Below are 18,491 nucleotides of genomic sequence, written 5' to 3' on the forward strand. Positions count from 1 at the left end.
TATTTCTGCTCTGATCTTTATGATTCCTTCTACTAACTTTGGGTTTTGTTTGTTCTTCTTTCTCTAGTTCCTTTAGGTGTTAGGTTAGATTGTTTATTTGAGATTTTTCTTGTTTCTTGAGGTAGGATTGTATTGCTATAAACTTCCCTCTTAGAGCTGCTTTTGATGCATCCCATAGGTTTTGGATCATCGTGTTTTCTTTGTAATTTGTCTCTAGGTATTTTTTGATTTCCCCTTTGATTTCTTCAGTGATCTCTTGGTTATTTAGTAACGTATTGTTTAGCCTCCATGTGTTTGTGTTCTTTACGTTTTTTTTCCCTGTAATTGATTTCTAATCTCATAGCGTTGTGTTTGGAATACATGCTTGATATGATTTCAATTTTCTTAAGTTTACTGAGGCTTGATTTGTGACCCAAGATGTGATATATCCTGGAGAATGTTCTGTGTGCACCTGAGAAGAAAGTGTAATCTGCTGTTTTCAGACAGAATGTCGTACAAATATCAATTAAATCTATGTAGTCTATTGTGTCATTTAAAGTTTGTGTTTCCTTGTTAGTTTTCTGTCTGGATGATCTGTCCATTGGTGTAAGTGAGGGGTTAAAGTCCCCCACTATTATTGTGTTACTGTCGATTTCCTCCTTTACAGCTGTTAGCAGTTGCCTTATGTATTGAGGTGATCCTATGTTGGGTGCATATATATTTATAATTGTTATATCTTCTTCTTTTAAAAAAAATTTTGATTTAATTATTTATTTATTTAGACTGCAGCGGGTCTTAGTTGAGGCATGCACGAGGGATCTAGTTCCCAGACCAGGGACCAAACCCCGGCCCCCTGCCTTGGGAGCACAGAGTCCTACCCACTGGACCACCAGGGAAGTCCCTATATCTTCTTCTTGGATTGATCCCTTGATCATTATGTAGTGTCTTTACTTGTCTCTTGTAACATTCTTTAATTTAAAGTCTATTTTATCTGATATGAGTATTGTTACCCCAGCTTTCTTTTGATTTCCATTTTAATGGAATATCTGTTGCCATCCCCTCACTTTCAGTCTGTATGTGTCCCTAGGTCTGAAGTGGGTCTCTTGTAGACAGCATATAGATGGGTCTTGTTTTTGTATCCATTCAGCAAGCCTGTGTCTTTTGGTTGGAGCATTTAATCCATTCACGTTTAAGGTAATTATCAATATGTATGTTCCTGTGACCATTTTTTAAATTGTTTTGGGTTTGTTTTTGTAGGTCCTTTTCTTCTCTTGTGTTTCCCACTTAGAGAAGTTCCTTTAGTATTTGCTGTAGAGCTGGTTTGGTGGTGCTGAATTCTCTTAGCTTTTGCTTGTCTGTAAAGCTTTTGATTTCTCTGTCGGATCTGAATGAGATCCTTGCCAGGTAGAGTAATCTTGGTTGTAGGTTCTTCCGTTTCATCACTTTAAATATATTGTGCCACTCCCTTCTGGCCTGTAGAGTTTCTGCTGATAAATCAGCTGTTAATCTTTTGCGAGTTCCCTTGTATGTTATTTGTCATTTTTCCCTTGTTGTTTTTAATAATTTTTCTTTGTCTTTAATTTTTGTCAGTTTGATTATTATGTGTCTCGGCATGTTTCTCCTTGGGTTTATCCTGCCTGGTACTCTCTGCGCTTACTGGACGTGAGTGGCTATTTCCTTTCTCATTTTCGACCATAATCTCTTCAAATATTTTCTTGGGACCTTTCTCTCTCTCTTCTGCTTCTGGAACCCCTATAATGTAAATGTTGGTGCATTTAATGTTGTCCCAGAGGTCTCTTAGGCTGTCTTCATTTCTTTTCATTCTTTTTTCTTTATTCTGCTCCGTGGCAGTGAATTCCACCATTCTGTCTTCCAGGTCACTTATCCTTTCTTCTGCCTCAGTTATTCTGCTATTGATTCCTTCTAGTGTATTTTTCATTTCAGTTATTGTATTCTTCATCTCTGTTTGTTTGTTAATTCTTCTAGGTGTTTGTTCTTTAATTCTTCTAGGTCTGTGTTAAACATTTCTTGCATCTTCTGATCTTTGCCTCCATTCTTTTTCCAAGGTCCTGGATCATCTTCACTATCATTATTCTGAATTCTTTTTCTGGAAAGTTGCCTATCTATCTCCACTTCATATAGTTGTTTTTCTGGGGTTTTATCTTGTTCCTTCATCTGGTACATAGTCCTCTGTCTTTTCATTTTGTCTGTCTTTCTGTGAATGTGTTTTTTGTTCCACAGGCTGCAGGATTGTAGTTCTTGTTGCTTCTCCTGTCTGCCCTCTGGTGGATGAGGCTATCTCAGAGGCTTGTGCAAGCTTCCTGATGGGAGGGACTGGTGGTGGGTAGAGCTGGTTGTTGCTCTGGTGCATAGAGCTCAGTAGAACTTTAATCCACTTGTCTGCTGATGGGTGGAGCTGAGTTCCCTCCCTCTTGGTTGTTTGGCCTGAGGTGACCCAGCACTGGAGGCTACAGGCTCTTTGATGGGGCTAGTGATGACTCAGGGAGGGCTCATGCCAAGGAGTACTTCCCAGAACTTCTGCTGCCAGTGTCCTCGTCCCTGTGGTGAGCCACAGCCATGCCCTGCCTCTGCAGGAGACCCTCCAACAGTAGCAGGTATGTCTGGTTCAGTCTCCTATGGGGTCATTGCTCCTTCCCCCGGGTCCTGATGTGCACATTACTTTGTGTGTGCCCTCCAAGAGTGGAGTCTGTTTCCCCCAGTCCTGTTGAAGTCCTGCAATCAAATCCCACTAGCCTTCAAAGTCTGATTCTCTGGGAATTCCTCCTCCCATTTCCAGATCCCCAGGTTGGGAAGCCTGACCTGAGGCTCAGAACCTTCACTCCAGTGGGTGGACTTCTGTGTTATAATTGTTCTCCAGTTTGTGAGTCACCAGCACATTGGTTAGATCCCCTTAGGACACTGCTAGAAGGTACCACTCCTGAGCACTGAGCTTGTGCCAGCCCTTTGTCTTTTTTCTCATCTTTGCTCTCTGACTCCTGGGCCTTCCCTCAATAGCCTGTTTGGTTCTGGTTAAGTTATAGTTCCTCATGTGCAATTAGATTTGTACAGTTCTTTTCTCGTAGTGAAAGCAGACTATGGGTCTCTTTTATACAAAGACCTGAATTTCCTTGAAAATCTACAGGAGGCTCTGGGTCATAAGCCCTGAATCTAGTCTACAATGACACATTTCATATCCTGCTTTAATCAAACTGCAGGATACATAAGATTTATCAAACAGTAGAAACAGATGAATCTAAGAGACTTCCTAATTATTTTCCCTTATATGAAAATGGAGATTCACAGTATTATCTTAAACCAAAGCTCATTCTAAAAAGCCATTCAGTTCCTCAAGTCGTTTATTCAGTAGATTTTAGATCAAAGCTTTTTTGGATTTTTAACTTAAATATAAGAATTAAAAATTCTTTCCTGGAATAAAAAAGAAAACAGAGATTCAGAGAGGTAAATTATTTTTAAAGATAAACAGCTATTGAAAAACAGAACTGGGACTAGAATCCAAGTTTAGGGTTATTTCTTCTCTACTACTCTGCCTTTTCTCTAAACTTTTTTCTTTTTGTCCATATGTAGCCTTTCTGTTAAAGATAATCTTTCCTTGGGGCCTCCCTGGTGGCGCAGTGGTTGAGAGTCCGCCTGCCGATGCAGGGGATACGGGTTCGTGCCCCAGTCTGGGAGGATCCCATATGCCGCGGAGCGGCTGGGCCCGTGAGCCATGGCCGCTGGGCCTGCGCATCCGGAGCCTGTGCTCCGCAACGGGAGAGGCCACAACAGTGAGAGGCCCGCATACCGCAAAAAAAAAAAAAAAAAAAAAAAAAGATAATCTTTCCTTGTAGTTACTTAGTAAGTGATTTAATGGGAGGGAAGGAAGAAGGAAAATATACAACAATGCTTTATACAATGGGGTGATAGATTGAATAATGCTCCCCAAAGATGTCCTTATACTAATTCACAGAACCTGCGACTATGTTACGCTACACTGCAAAAGAGACAGGTGTGATTCAGTTAAGGATCTTGAGATGGGGTGATTATTCTAGATCATCTGGGTGGACCCAATGTAATTACAAGAATCCTTATAAGTGAATGATGGAGGCCAAAGAGTCAGAATCAGAGAAGGAAATGAGATGACAGAAACAAGGTTAGAGTGATGTGATGTGATGTGATGTCATGTTAGCACTCAATCCACCATGGCTGGCTTGAAGATGGAAGGGGAACATGAGCAAAGAAATGTGGGAAGCCTCTATAAGATAGAAAAGGCAAGGAAACAGATTGTCCCCTAGAGCCTCCAGAAGGAATGCAATCCCAATGATGAATGCAATCCTGATGACACCTCTATTTTAGCCCAGTGAAGCCCATTTTGGACTTCTGACTTCCAGAACAAAATTTATGAAAAATTCTCAAAAAGGATCCAAGTGATATGCAAGTAACTTAAATGGTTGCCTAAACAAAGTCCAACAGTATTTAAAGAATACAACAAAATACAGCATACCACAATGTAAAACAATGTCCAATATCCAGGCAAAAATTACTAGTTCACCCAAGAAGCAGGAAAACGTGACCCATAATCAGAAAAAAAAAAGGATCAATTAAAATAGACGTAGAAATGACAGAATTAGCAGAGTATTTTAAACAGCTGTTATAAATATGCCAAAGTATTTAAAGGAAAGCAGGAATCTAATGAGAAAAATGAATAAATCAAAAACAAATGAAAACTTCTGAAGAAGGAACATACACACTTTGAACTGAAAAACTCACTGGGTGGAATTAAGAGTAGAATAAACACCACAGAGGAAAAGATCAATGAACTTGAAGGTACAACTACAGAGATTACCTAAACTGAAGTATAGAAAAAAGAAAGGCTGAAAAAAAAAATTGAACAGAGCTTCACTGACTTTTGTGAAAATACAGATCTTATATATGTGTAATTAAAGCCCAGAAGGATAAAGGTTTGCAGATATGAAAAAAATATTTGAAGGAATTTTGGCCAAAATTTTATGAAAACTCTAAACTTACAGACTCATAAGGCTCAATGAAAACCAAACAAAATTAACAGTAAGAAAACTACTCCATGTCACACTATAATCAAATAACTAAAAATAAGTGATTAAAAGAAAATCTTAAAAGCTATCAGAGGAAAAAGGACACATCACTACAGATGAAGAGAAATAAAAATGGAAACAGACGTCTTGACAGAGACTATGCAAAGCAGAAGAAAACAAAATGAAATGCCACCTTTAAACTTTAAGCTGATGAAAGAAAAAAACTGTCAACCATGTCATCTAGTCCCAGCAAAAAATGTCCATCAAAAATGGAAGTGAAATAAAGAGTTCTTAAGACAAACAAAAGCTGAGATAAAATAGATAACTAATGAGAACCTATATAGCACAGGGAACTCTACTTGATGCTCTGTGGTGACCTAAATGGGAAGGAAATCCAAAAAAGAGGGGATATATGTATATGTACAGCTGATTCACTTTGCTGTACAGTAGAAACTAACACATTGTAAAGCAACTGTACTCCAATAAAAATTAATTTTAAAATAAATAAATAAAAACAAATACAGATAAATAAAATAAAATAAAATCTTGTAAAATAAAGTAGACCAAAAAAAAAAAAAAGCTGAGATTGTTCATATTCAGAAGACGTGCGCTACAAGAAACATTAAAGTCAAAGGAAAATAATATTTGATGAAAACTTGGGGAGACCTTCAAGAAGGCAGAGGAGTAAGATGTGGAGATCATCTTCCTCCCCACAAATACATCCAAAATATATCTACACGTGGAACAACTCCTATAGAACACCTACTGAATGCTGGCAGAAGACCTCAGACTTCCAAAAGGGCAAGAAACTCCCCACGTACCTGTGTAGGGCAAAAGAAAAAAGAAAAAACAGACAAAAGAATAGAGAAAGGACCTGCCACTCTGGGAAGGAGCTGTGAAGGAGGAAAAATTTCCACACACTAGGAAGCCCCTTCACTGGCAGAGATGGGGGAGGGGGTAGCAGGGGGGAAGCTTCAGAGCCAAGGAGGAGAGCACAGCAACAGGGGTGCAGAGGGCAAAGTGGAGAGATTCCTGCACAGAGGATTGGTGCCAGCCAGCACTCACTAGCCCGAGAGGCTTGTCTGCTCACCAACCAGGGCGGGTGGGGGCTGGGAGCTGAGGCTGGGGCTTCGGAGGTCAGATCCCAGGGAGAGGATTGGGGTTGGCTGCATGAAAACAGCCTGAAGGGGGCTAGTGTGCCACAGCTAGCTGGGAGGGAGTCTGGGGAAAAGTCTGGAACTACCTAAGAGGCAACAGACCATTGTTTTGGGGTGTGTGAGGAGAGGGGATTCACAGCACTGCCTCAACGAGCTCCAGAGAGAGGCACAAGCTGTGGTTATCAGCACAGACACCAGAGATGGGCATGAAACGCTAACGCTGCTACTGCAGCCACCAAGAAGCCTGTGTGCAAGCACAGGTCACTATCCACACCTCCCCTCCTGGGGGGCTGTGCAGCCCGCCACAGCCAGGGTCCTGTGATCCGGGGAAAACTTCCCCCGGAAAACACACGGCATGCCTCAGGCTGGTGCAACGTCACGCTGGCCTCTGCCACTGCAGACTCGTCCAGCATTCCATACCCATCCTGGCCCCCAGCCTCAGTGAGCCAGAGCCCCCTAATCAGCTGCTCCTTTAACCCTGTCCTGTCTGGGCGGGAACAGACACCCTCAGGCAACCTACATGAAGAGGCAGGGCCAAATCCAAAGCTGAACCCCAGGAGCTGTGCAAACAAAGAAGAGAAATGGAAATTTCTCCCAGCAGCCTCAGGAGCAGTGGATTAAATCTCCACAATCAACTTGATGTACCCTGCATCTCTGGAATACCTGAATAGACAATGAATCATCCCAAAATTCAGGCAGTGGACTTTGTGTGATTTTTGTCTGTATAGTTTTGCTTTTCCCATTTGTCCTAGGATTCTGTCTGATTTTTGTTTGTTTGTTTGTTTGAATAGTTTTTAGTGCTTGTTATCATTGGTGGGTTTGTTTTTTGGTTTGGGTGCTCTCTTCTTTCTTTCTGTCTTTTTTTTACTCTTTTAAATTTTTAATATTTTTTTAATTTTTAATTTTAAAAACTTTATTTTATTTATTTTTCTTTCTTTCTTTTTTTCTCCCATTTTTTCTGAGCCGGGTAGCTGACAGGGCCTTGGTGCTCTGGCCGAGTGTCAGGCCTGTGCCTCTGAGGTGGGAGAGATGAGTTCAGGGTATTGGTCCACCAGAGACCTCCCAGCTCCATGTAATATCAAATGGTGAAAGCTCTCCAAGAGATCTCCATTTCAACGCTAAGACCCAGCTCCACACAACGACCAGCAAGCTACAGTGCTGGACAACCTATGTCAAACAACTAGCAAGACAGGAACACAACCGCGCTCATTAGCAGAGAGGCTGCCTAAAATCATAATAAGGTCACAGACACCCCAAAACACACCATCGGATGCAGTCCTGACCACCAGAAAGACAAGATCCAGCCTCATCCACCAGAACACAGGCACCAGTCCCATCCACCAGGAAGCCTACACAACCCACTGAACCAACCTTACCCACTGGGGGCAGACGCCAAAAACAACGGGAACTACAGACCTGCAGCCTGTGAAAAGGAGACCCCAAACACAGTAAGTTAAGCAAAATTAGAAGACAGAGAAACACACAGCAGATGAAGGAGCAAGGTAAGCACCCAGCAGACCTAACAAATGAAGAGGAAATAAGCAGTCGACCTGAAAAAGAATTCAGAGTAATGATAATAAAGATGATCCAAAATCCTGGAAGTAGAATGGAGAAAATACAAGAAACATTTAACAAGGACCTAGAACTCAAGAGCAAACAAACAATGATGAACAACAAATTAATGAAATTTAAAATTCTCTAGAAGGAATCAATAGCAGAATAACTGAGGCAGAAGAACGGATAAGTGACCTGGAAAACAAAATAGTGGCAAAAACTACCACAGAGCAGAAAAAAGAAAAAAGAATGAAAAGAATTGAGGATAGTCTCAGAGACCTCTGGGACAACATTAAATGCACGAACATTTGAATTATAGGAGTCCCAGGAGAAGAAGAGAAAAAGAAAGGGACTGAAAAAATATTTGAAGAGATTATAATTGAAAACTTCCCTAATATGGGAAAGGAAATAGTCAATCAAGTCCAGAAAGTGCAGAGAGTCCTATAAAGAATGAATCCAAGGAGAAACATGCCAAGACACATATTAATCAAACTATCAAAAATTAAATACAAAGAAAAAATAATAAAAGAAGCAAGGGAAAAGCAACAAATAACATACGAAGGAATCACCATAAGGTTAACAGCTGATTTCTCAGCAGAAACTCTGCAAGCCAGAAGGGTGTGGCAGGACATATTTAAAGTGATGAAAGGGAAAAACCTACAACCAAGATTACTCTACCCAGCAAGGATCTCATTCAGATTCGACAGAGAAATTAAAACCTTTACAAACAAGCAAAACCTAAGAGAATTCAGCACCACCAACCCAGCTTTCAGTAAATGCTAAAAGAACTTCTCCAGGCAGGAAACATGAAAGAAGGAAAAAACCTACAATAACAAACCCAAAACAACCACAAAAATGGTAATAGGAACATACATATCAATAAATACTAAATAATCAAGAGATCACTGAAGAAATCAAAGAGGAAATCAGAAAATACCTAGAAACAAATGCCAATGAAAACACGACGACCCAAAACCTATGGGATGCAGCAAAAGCAGTTCTAAGGGGGAAGTTTATAGCAATACAATCCTACCTCAAGAAACAAGAAACATCTCAAATAAACAACATAACCTTACAACTAAAGCAATTGGAGAAAGAAGAATAAAAAAAAACCCAAAGTTAGCAGAAGGAAAGAAATCATAAAAATCAGATCAGAATTAAATAAAAAAGAAATGAAGGAAACAATAGCAAAGATCTATAAAACTAAAATCTGGTTCTTTGAGAAGATAAACAAAAATTCATAAACCATTAGCCAGACTTATCAAGGAAAAAATGGAGAACACTCAAATCAATACAATTAGAAATGAAAAAGGAGAAGTAACAACTGATACTGTAGAAATACAAAGGATTATGAGAGATTACTACAAGCAATTATACGCCAATAAAATGGACAACCTGGAAGAAATGGACAAATTCTTAGAAAAGCACAACCTTCTGAGACTGAACCAGGAAGAACTAGAAAATATAACCAGACCAATCACAAGCACTGAAATTGAAACTGTGATTAAACATCTTCCAACAAACAAATGCCCAGGACCAGATGGCTTCACAGGCGAATTCTATCAAACATTTAGAGAAGAGCTAACACCTATCCTCAAACTCTTCCAAAATAGAGCAGAGGGAGGAACACTCCCAAACTCATTCTACAAGGCCACCATCACCCTGATACCAAAACCAGACAAGGATGTCACAAAGAAAGAAAACTACAGGCCAATATCACTGATGAACATAGATGCAAAAATCCTCAACAAAATACTAGCAAACAGAATCCAACAGCACATTAAAAGGATCATACACCATAATCAAAAGGGGTTTATTCCAGGAATGCAAGGATTCTTCAATATACGGAAATCACTCAATGTGATGCACCATATTAACAAATTGAAGGAGAAAAACCATATGATCATCTCAATAGGTGCAGAAAAAGCTTCTGACAAAATTCAACACCCATTTATGATAAAAACCCTCCAGAAAATCGGCATAGAGGGAACTTACCTCAACATAGTAAAGGCCATATATGACAAACCCACAGCCAACATCGTTCTCAATGGTGAAAAACTGAAAGCATTTCCTCTATGATGAGGAACAAGACAAGGATGTCCACTCTCACCACTATTATTCTATGTAGTTTTGGAAGTCCCAGCCACGGCAACCAGAGAAGGAAAAGAAATAAAAGGAATCCAAATTGGAAAAGAAGAATTAAAACTATCACTGCTTGCAGATGACATGATACTATACATAGAGAATCCTAAAGATGCTACCAGAAAACTACTAGAGCTAAGCAGTGAATTCGGTAAACTTGCAGGATACAAGATTAATGCACAGAAATCTTTTGCATTTCTATACACGAATGATGAAAAATCTGAAAGAGAAATTAAGGAAACACTCCCATTCACCATTGCAACAAAAGAATAAAATACCTAGGAATAAACCTACCTAAGGAGGTAAAAGACCTGTGTGCTGAAAAGTGTAAGACACTGATGAAAGAAATTAACGATGATACAAACAGATGGAGAGATATACAACGTTCTTGGACTGGAAGAATCAACATTGTGAAAATGACTATACTACCCAAAGCAATCTACAGATTCAATGCAATCCCTAACAAACTACCAATGGCATTTTTCACAGAACTAGAACAAAAAAATTCACAATTTGTATGAAACACAAAAGACCCCGAATATCCAAAGCAATCTGGAGAAAGAAAAATGGAGCTGGAGGAATCAGACTCCCTGACTTCAGAGTATACTACAAAGCTACAGTAATCAAGGCAGTATGGTACTAGCACAAAAACAGAAATATAAATCAGTGGAACAGCACAGAAAATCCAGAGATAAACCCACACAGATATGGTCACCTTATTTTTGATAAAGGAGGCAAGAATATACAATGGAGAAACAACAGCCTCTTTAATAAGTGGTGCTGGGAAAACTGGACAGCTACATGTAAAAGAATGACATTAGAGCACTCCCTGACACCATACACAAAAAATAAACTCAAAATGGATTAAAGACTTAAATGTAAGGCCAGACACTATAAAACTCTTAGAGGAAAACGTAGGCAGAACGCTCTTTGACATAAATCACAGCAAGATCCTTTTTGACCCACTTCCTAGAGAAATGGAAATAAAAACAAAAATAAACAAATGGGACCTAATGAAACTTAAAAGCTTTTGCACAACAAAGGTAACCATAAACAATACGAAAAGGCAACCCTCAGAATGGGAGAAAATATTTGCAAATGAAGCAACTGACAAAGGATTAATCTCCAAAATTTACAAGCGCTCATGCAGCTCAATATCAAAAAAACAAATAATCCAATCAAAAAAATGGGCAGAAGACCTAAAGAGGCATTTCTCCAAAGAAGACATACAGATTGCCAACAAACACATGAATGGATGCTCAACATCACTAATCATTAGAGAAATGCAAATCAAAACTACAATGAGGTATCACCTCACACAGGTCATAATGGTCATCATCAAAAAATCTATAAACAATAAATGCTGGAGAGGGTGTGGAGAAAAGGGAACCCTCTTGCACTGTTGGTGGGAATGTAAATTGATACAGCCACTATGGAGAACACTATGGAGGTTCCTTAGAAGACTAAAAATAGAACTACCATATGACCCAGCAATCCCGATACTGGACATATACCCTGAGAAAATCATAATTCAAAAAGAGTCATGTACCACAATGTTCATTGAAGCTCTATTTACAATAGCCAGGACATGGAAGCAACCTAAGTGTCCATCGACAGATGAATGGATAAAGAAGATGTGGCACAGATATACAATGGAATATTACTCAGCCATAAAAAGAAACGAAATTGAGTTATTTGTAGTGAGGTGGATGGACCTAGAGTCTGTCATACACAGTGAAGGAAGTCAGAAAGAGAAAAACAAATACCGTATGCTAACACATATATATGGAATTTTTTTAAAAAGTGGTTCTGAAGAACCTAGGCACAGGACAGGAATAAAGACGCAGACGTAGAGAATGAACTTGAGGACTCAGCGGAAGGGAAGGGTAAGCTGGGATGAGGTGAGAGAATGGTATGGACATATATACACTACCAAATGTAAAATAGATAGCGGGTGGGAAGCAGCTGCATAGCACAGGGAGATCAGCTTGGTGCTTTGTGACCACCTAGAGGGGTGGGATAGGGAAGTTGGGAGGGAGACCCAAGAGAGAGGAGACATGGGGATATATGTATATGTATAGCTGATTCACTATGTTATAAAGCAGAAACTAACACACCATTGTAAAGCAATTATACTCCAATAAAGATGTAAAAAAAAAAAAAAAACAGAAACTAACCCACTATTGTAGAGCAATTATACTCCAATAAAGATGTTAAAAAAAAAAAAAAAAGGAAAGAGAAACTTGGATCTACACAAAGGAGTTAAGATTGTCAAAAATGGTAAAAAGAAAAGATATTTTCTCTTTTATTAATTTCTTTAAAGGATAATTGAAAAAAAGCAAAAACCATGTATTTGGGGGTATATAATATATGTAAAAGTAAAATGTATGACAATGATAGTACAGAGGACAATAAGAAAGAAATAGAATTATACTATTGTAAGGATACTACATTAATATATTATGTGTGAGGTAATACAATATAACTGGAAGGTAGACTGTCATCACTTAAAGATGCATATTGGAAACACTAAAGCAACCACTAAAAAATAAAAGAGAATACAGCAAAATGGACACAAAACAGAATTTTTAAAATATGCAATTAATTCAAAAGAAAGCAGGAAAAAAGGAGAAAAGAACATTGAACAAATAGAGAACAAATAGTAATACAGAATAACACACAGCTGCAGAGACGTGGGACACCATCAAGTGTGCCAACATATGCATAACATGTGTTCCTGAAGGAGAGGAGAAAGAATGTCTCAAGAAAAAATGGCTGAAAACTTCCAAATTTGATAAAAGATATGAATCTTTACATCCAAGAGGCCAAACAAACTCCAAGTGTAATAAACTTCACATACTGGATATGATCCACACCAAGACACATTATAATCAAACTGCTGAAAGCCAAAGACATGAAAGAATCTTGGCAGCAGCAAGAGATAAGTAACTTATCACATACAAGCGATCCTTAAAAAGATTAGTGGCGGGCTTCCCTGGTGGCGCAGTGGTTGAGAGTCCGCCTGCCGATGCAGGGGACACGGGTTCGTGCCCCGGTCCGGGAAGATCCCACATGCCACTAAGTGGCTAGGCCCATGAGCCATGGCCACTGAGCCTGCGCGTCCGGAGCCTGTGCTCCGCAACGGGAGAGGCCACAACAGTGAGAGGCCCGCGTACCGCAAAAAAAAAAAAAAAAAAGATTAGTGGCTAATTTCCTATTAGAAACCATGGAGGACAGAAGGCATTGGGATGACTTATTGAAAGTGCTGAGAAGAAAAAAAAAAAGCTGTCAACCAGGAATTCTATAGTCAGCAAAACTATCTTTCAAAAATGAAGGTGAAATTAAGACATTCCCATACAATAAAGGCTGAAGGAGTTCATTGCTAATAGATCTGCCCTACAAGAAATGCTAACAAGACTTCTTCAGACTAAAATGAAAGTACAGTAGACAGTAACTCAAAGCCATACGAAGAAATAAAGAACTCCAGTAAAGGTAACTACATATGTATACGCAAATAGCGTTTCATTTTTGGTTTGTAACTGCTCTCTTTGTTTCCTGTATGATTAAAAGACAAATGCACAAAAAGGAATTATAATTCTATGTTAAAGTGTATATACAATGTATAAAAATACAATTTGTGACATAAAATAAAGGAAGTGGAACTGTATTAGAACAGAGATTTTGTATGGTATTGAAACTAAATTGATATCAATTCAAACTAGATTATTATAAATGTAGGATTTTTAATTATAATTCCTATGGTAACCACTATGAAAATAACTAAAAGTCTATACAGAAGAGGAAATGAGGAGAGAATCAAAATAATACGCTCGGAAAAAACTCAAACAAAACTGAAGGCAGTATTAGAGGAATTGAGGAACAAAAAAAAATATGATATATTGGAAAGTAATAGAAAAATGGTCGAAGTAGTTCTTCCTTATCAGTAATCACTTTAAATATAAATGAATTAAACTTGCCAATTAAAAGACAGAGACTGCCAGAATGGAAGAAAAGAAAAAAAATGATTGAACTATAATGCTGTCTACAAGAGACAGTTTTGATCCAAAGACAGTTTTTGTCCTGAATTAGAAGCAAATAGTTGATACTAATTAAGATGGGAAAGACTATATGTAAGTATGTGGAGCACGGATAGGGTGGAGATCTGCACAACATTCAACATTGGACACCTTAGGTCTAAGATGTCTGTTAGACACTCCAGTGAAGAAACTGAGGAGGGTGGCTATATGAATCTGAAGTTCAGGGGGAAAGTCCAAGCTGGAGATAAATATTCACAGTCATCTTTAAAGTCCAGGAATAAATGAGATGTAAAGAGAGAATGTGTATAGATAAGAGAAGAGGTCCAAAAACCAAGTTCTGGGTCATTTCAACATTAATAGATTGGGAAGAAGAGTAGGAATCAGTATAGGAAACAGAAATGATAGCTGATGAGGCAGGAAAATCAGGGAAGCACAGTGATGAATGTTTTAAAAAGAAAGCATCAATTTTGTCAGAAACTACTTTGTCTTTTCTTTTTAGGTCTGGTTTGCGTTAGTCTCTCACCTCATAATTGGTATTTACTCCTCAGAGGGTAGCTTATTATTAAATCCAAAGACTTGTCCATAAGAAACATTTATAATGGGTTACACATGGTTCTAATGCTACGTGTGTGTGTGTGTGTGTGTCTGTGCGTGTGTGTGTGTATGGCATTAGAGTCTAATACTGAGAAGTAGAATGGGAAAATCATGGACTTTGGAGCTAGTCCTAGCTCCAGCACTTTCACACTAGTGTTGTGGCCTTCGGCAAATTACTTAAATTCAGTTTCCTTGTGTGTGCGATAAGGCTAATAATACTGCACCTGTCTCATAATCTACTATGAGAATTAAATGACTTTCTATGGTTAGCAGACATTTGGTCCTGTCCAAAACATCCATAAGACATTTGGTCCAGACCAAAATGTCCTTGATATTTAGTCCTATCTAAAACCATTAGGCATGAACCAAATGTCTTGGATATTTTGGATAGGATCAAATTTCAAGGACCTCTTGGCATTCACCAAATGTCTTAAGGATGTTTTAGATGGGACCAAATGTCCTGCAAGGCTTTCTGTAGGTATATAGACACTATAAGAGTTCAAGAAAGTTTAATCCCTGGCTCTTTCCTGACATAAGGGGATATGCCCATGTCTCAGTGTTCCTTCAGCTACTGAAATTGATATCTTCTCCTAATGACTGGCTTACTTTCCTCTGAACTAAAATGGTTTTATAAGGAAAATTTTATTCCAAGTGCTGATATTTAGGAGATAATGATTTGATTTGCTCTATGAGGCCTACTTTAGGAAAAGGTAATATTCTTTAAACAAGGTTGCTTTGATACTAAATGGGTGGGGAGGGAGAGGAGGGAAGAGAAAAAGAAAAATTATAAATGGGTCCATTTGGAGCAATGGAGCTCAAAATAACTCTTTGAATATAAACATAATGTAGCTCTTAAATCAAAGCTCCTTCCCCAACAGCTTCACAGCTCATTTACCACCTTTTTAAAGTAATTAATTAATTATATTTATTTCTTTTTTTGGCTGTGTTGGGTCTTCATTGCTGCGCGCAGGCTTTCTCTAGTTGTGGCAAGTGGGGCTACCCTTCGTTGTGGTGTGCGGGCTTTTCATTGCAGTGGCTTCTCTTGTTGCGGAGCATGAGCTTCAGGTGCCCGGGCTTCAGTAGTTGTGGCTCGCGGGCTCTAGAGCGCAGGCTCAGTAGTTGTGGCACACGGGCTTAGTTGCTCCACAGCATGTGGGATCTTCCTGGACTAGGGCTCGAACCCGTGTCCCCTGCATTGGCAGGCAGATTCTTAACCACTGTGCCACCAGGGAAGTCCACTATCTTTTCTTAACTCCTGACAGTCAGACATCTTTCCACATCTATTATCCCTACTAGCTTTTCCCATTCCAAAAGCATGAAGTCTTCACAGGGAATTTCTTTGCTTTTTATGATATTGTGATTCAGGGGGTTGGCTTGAGTTGTACTTCTTTGTGAGGGGGGATATAAAGGGGTGAGAAGAGGATGAAGGAATTGTAGGAAAGAGAGGCTCATGAGATGAAACTGTCTGACAGCCAGAACTCTCCTAGAAAGCTAAGGTGGTAAGTTCTTAACTGCAGTCTTCTCAACCTCTTTTGACTTGGTTTCTCCAGGATGCCTCCTTGCTTACACCATCTGGATTGAGTAATCAAGAAAAAGAAATATGAAAGAAAGTTTAACACGTTTTATGATACACTGTCAGATCACAGAAAGGAAAGGAAAGTCTCAGTTATGTCACAAAAGATAAATAAGCTTCAAAAATCACATATAGTCTATCGCCCTATTTATTACAGTTTGAGAACTCAAAACTTAATAGTGTTTATCAGCTTACCTGCATATCCAACTGCTGACTCTAGCACATCGTTTCTGTTTTGACCCCCTTAGGGTCTTATCACACAGCTGTTTATTCATTAAGACTCGGAATTTCTACAGCCCTGAACAGGGGTCACTGAAGTTGTAATCTCTCCTTTCTCTGCCTTATCTCCATTATAAATCCAAGGTGTCTTTGGAGATAGATAGGTATCAAGTTATCAAACTTAGCTTGGCCATGCAGGCGTCTGGAGAATTTCTCCTGACAATACAGTAAGAACAAAGGATTCTCAAAAGTACAATAGACATACGCAAAGTATGCTTCACCATTCTTGCTTTTTCTACCCAAGATTTATCACTACTCCCAAAATACCAAAGCAGAGACAAAACAGAGATACCAACAGAAGGAATGAACTTGGAGAAACATTAGAAACATAACGATTTGTCAAGATAATAGGAAAAAGCACATACTCCGGCAGTATAAAAAGGTTACCTAAGAGGAGGCAGGCTGAAGATACTTGCACTGCACTGCAGTCTGAGATACCTCCTACCCAATCCTCTGTCCTTCCCTCTACCCTTCTACACTGACAGTCTGAAGCCTCTTCCTGCCTCCCACTGCTCCCTCCCCCAGTCTCTTTCACATCTAATCCCACCTTGACGTTTGCCTTGGGTGGATTCAAACTAACACAGGTGGTACAGAGAGTAGTCTGAGAAAACAAGCAGGAAGATGGGAATTTGGAACCCGCTCATTCCCCAAAACAGTAGATTAAGTGTGTGATAGGTAGGGCACAGAGAGTCTCTGACACAGGGTGGGGTTCAACTGCTAAAGATTTCACCAGTGTTGACCTGGGGAAATGTCCCAGTGGAAGACAACACTGATACAGGTCCAATTATTCAGGTGTTTGAAAGACAACAAAGTGGTGACAAAGAGGACAGAGTTGACGCTAATTGCTCATTTGTATTGATGCCCTACAGGGGGTACTGGGAAATGAGGTCCATTGACAAGCAGTTAATGGACTGCTTTTACAAAGAGGCTCTTATCTCTTGCAGTGGAAAAGAAGAAAGGAGAGCAGCAGGCTGCAGATCTGACAGTTAAAGGTGCAGAGTTCTAGCGATGTTTGAATATCAGCCAAAGCAGTACTGTTATGCTAAAGTAAGGGCAGCAACATCTATAAAAAGTCCCAGTCCTTTGCTCAGTTCACAGACCCGAGCAAATTTTCAGATCCAGAACCCCTTGGCTAAATCCTACAGAAAGTATATACTGTAATGATTCCTATGAGACCCACCGCAGCAACTTCGCAATTGGAGTGACCCCCACATTGAGCCCTTGGCCTATGGGGTAAGAGCTATCATAGTGGGGAAAGCCAAGTGAAAATCTTTGAAACTATCCTTTCTCACAGCCAACATAGTAAGTCACAAATGCAACCTGGAGATGATGCCAGAGATTAGTTCTCCCATTAATGACCTTAAAGGAGGCAAAGATCGTGGCTACCATTATATCTTTATTTAATTCACAAATCTTGCCCTTGCAAAAGCCATCCTGGAGAATGGTTATAGATCAAGCTCAACCAAACGGTATACTTGATCATGGCTGTTGTGCCAGACATGGTGCTACTACCCCTCTTCTAACTTTCCCCTCAGAAATATGTACCCAAGGGAAGTTGCTCCCCAAACCAATGCAAAGAAGCAGATCTGTGTAGCATGAGGGTTAGACTGTAGCAGTCATGAAAATGCTCTCTCAGGACTCTTGTTGTGGGAGCATAATTGACTAACAGCCTTAGATCCTGTCTCTCTGAATCCACCACTACAATTGCCCCAAGGCCACAATCCTCATAGACTCTTCTCAGCCCGTGATGGAGTACAGCAGAAGTACCAAGAGAGGCCCATTCTGGAAATATGCAGGACTCTTCAATGACTGCAACTCCAGGATTCCCCACGAACCTGGCCAAATCTTTCTCGGCACTGCACTGCAGTCTGAGACAACTCCTTGGTCCATCCCTCTCTTCTTCGTAATCCGAAGACTCTCCCCAACTTTCTCCTGCTTGTTCTCTCACTAAATCTATTTCTTAGTGGACCTGAACTAGCACACCCTGAAAGTCTGAGAGAAAAGATCTGCATTTCCACTGGCAATGTTGTTTTTATTTATTTGTTTATATATTTTTTGGCTGTGTTGGGTCTTCATTGCTGTGCATGGGTTTTCTCTAGTTGCAGAGATCAGGGGCTACCCTTTG

This window comes from Mesoplodon mirus (genome assembly GCF_964341445.2).
Source record: "Mesoplodon mirus genome assembly, chromosome: 13".
NCBI lineage: Eukaryota > Metazoa > Chordata > Mammalia > Artiodactyla > Ziphiidae > Mesoplodon > Mesoplodon mirus.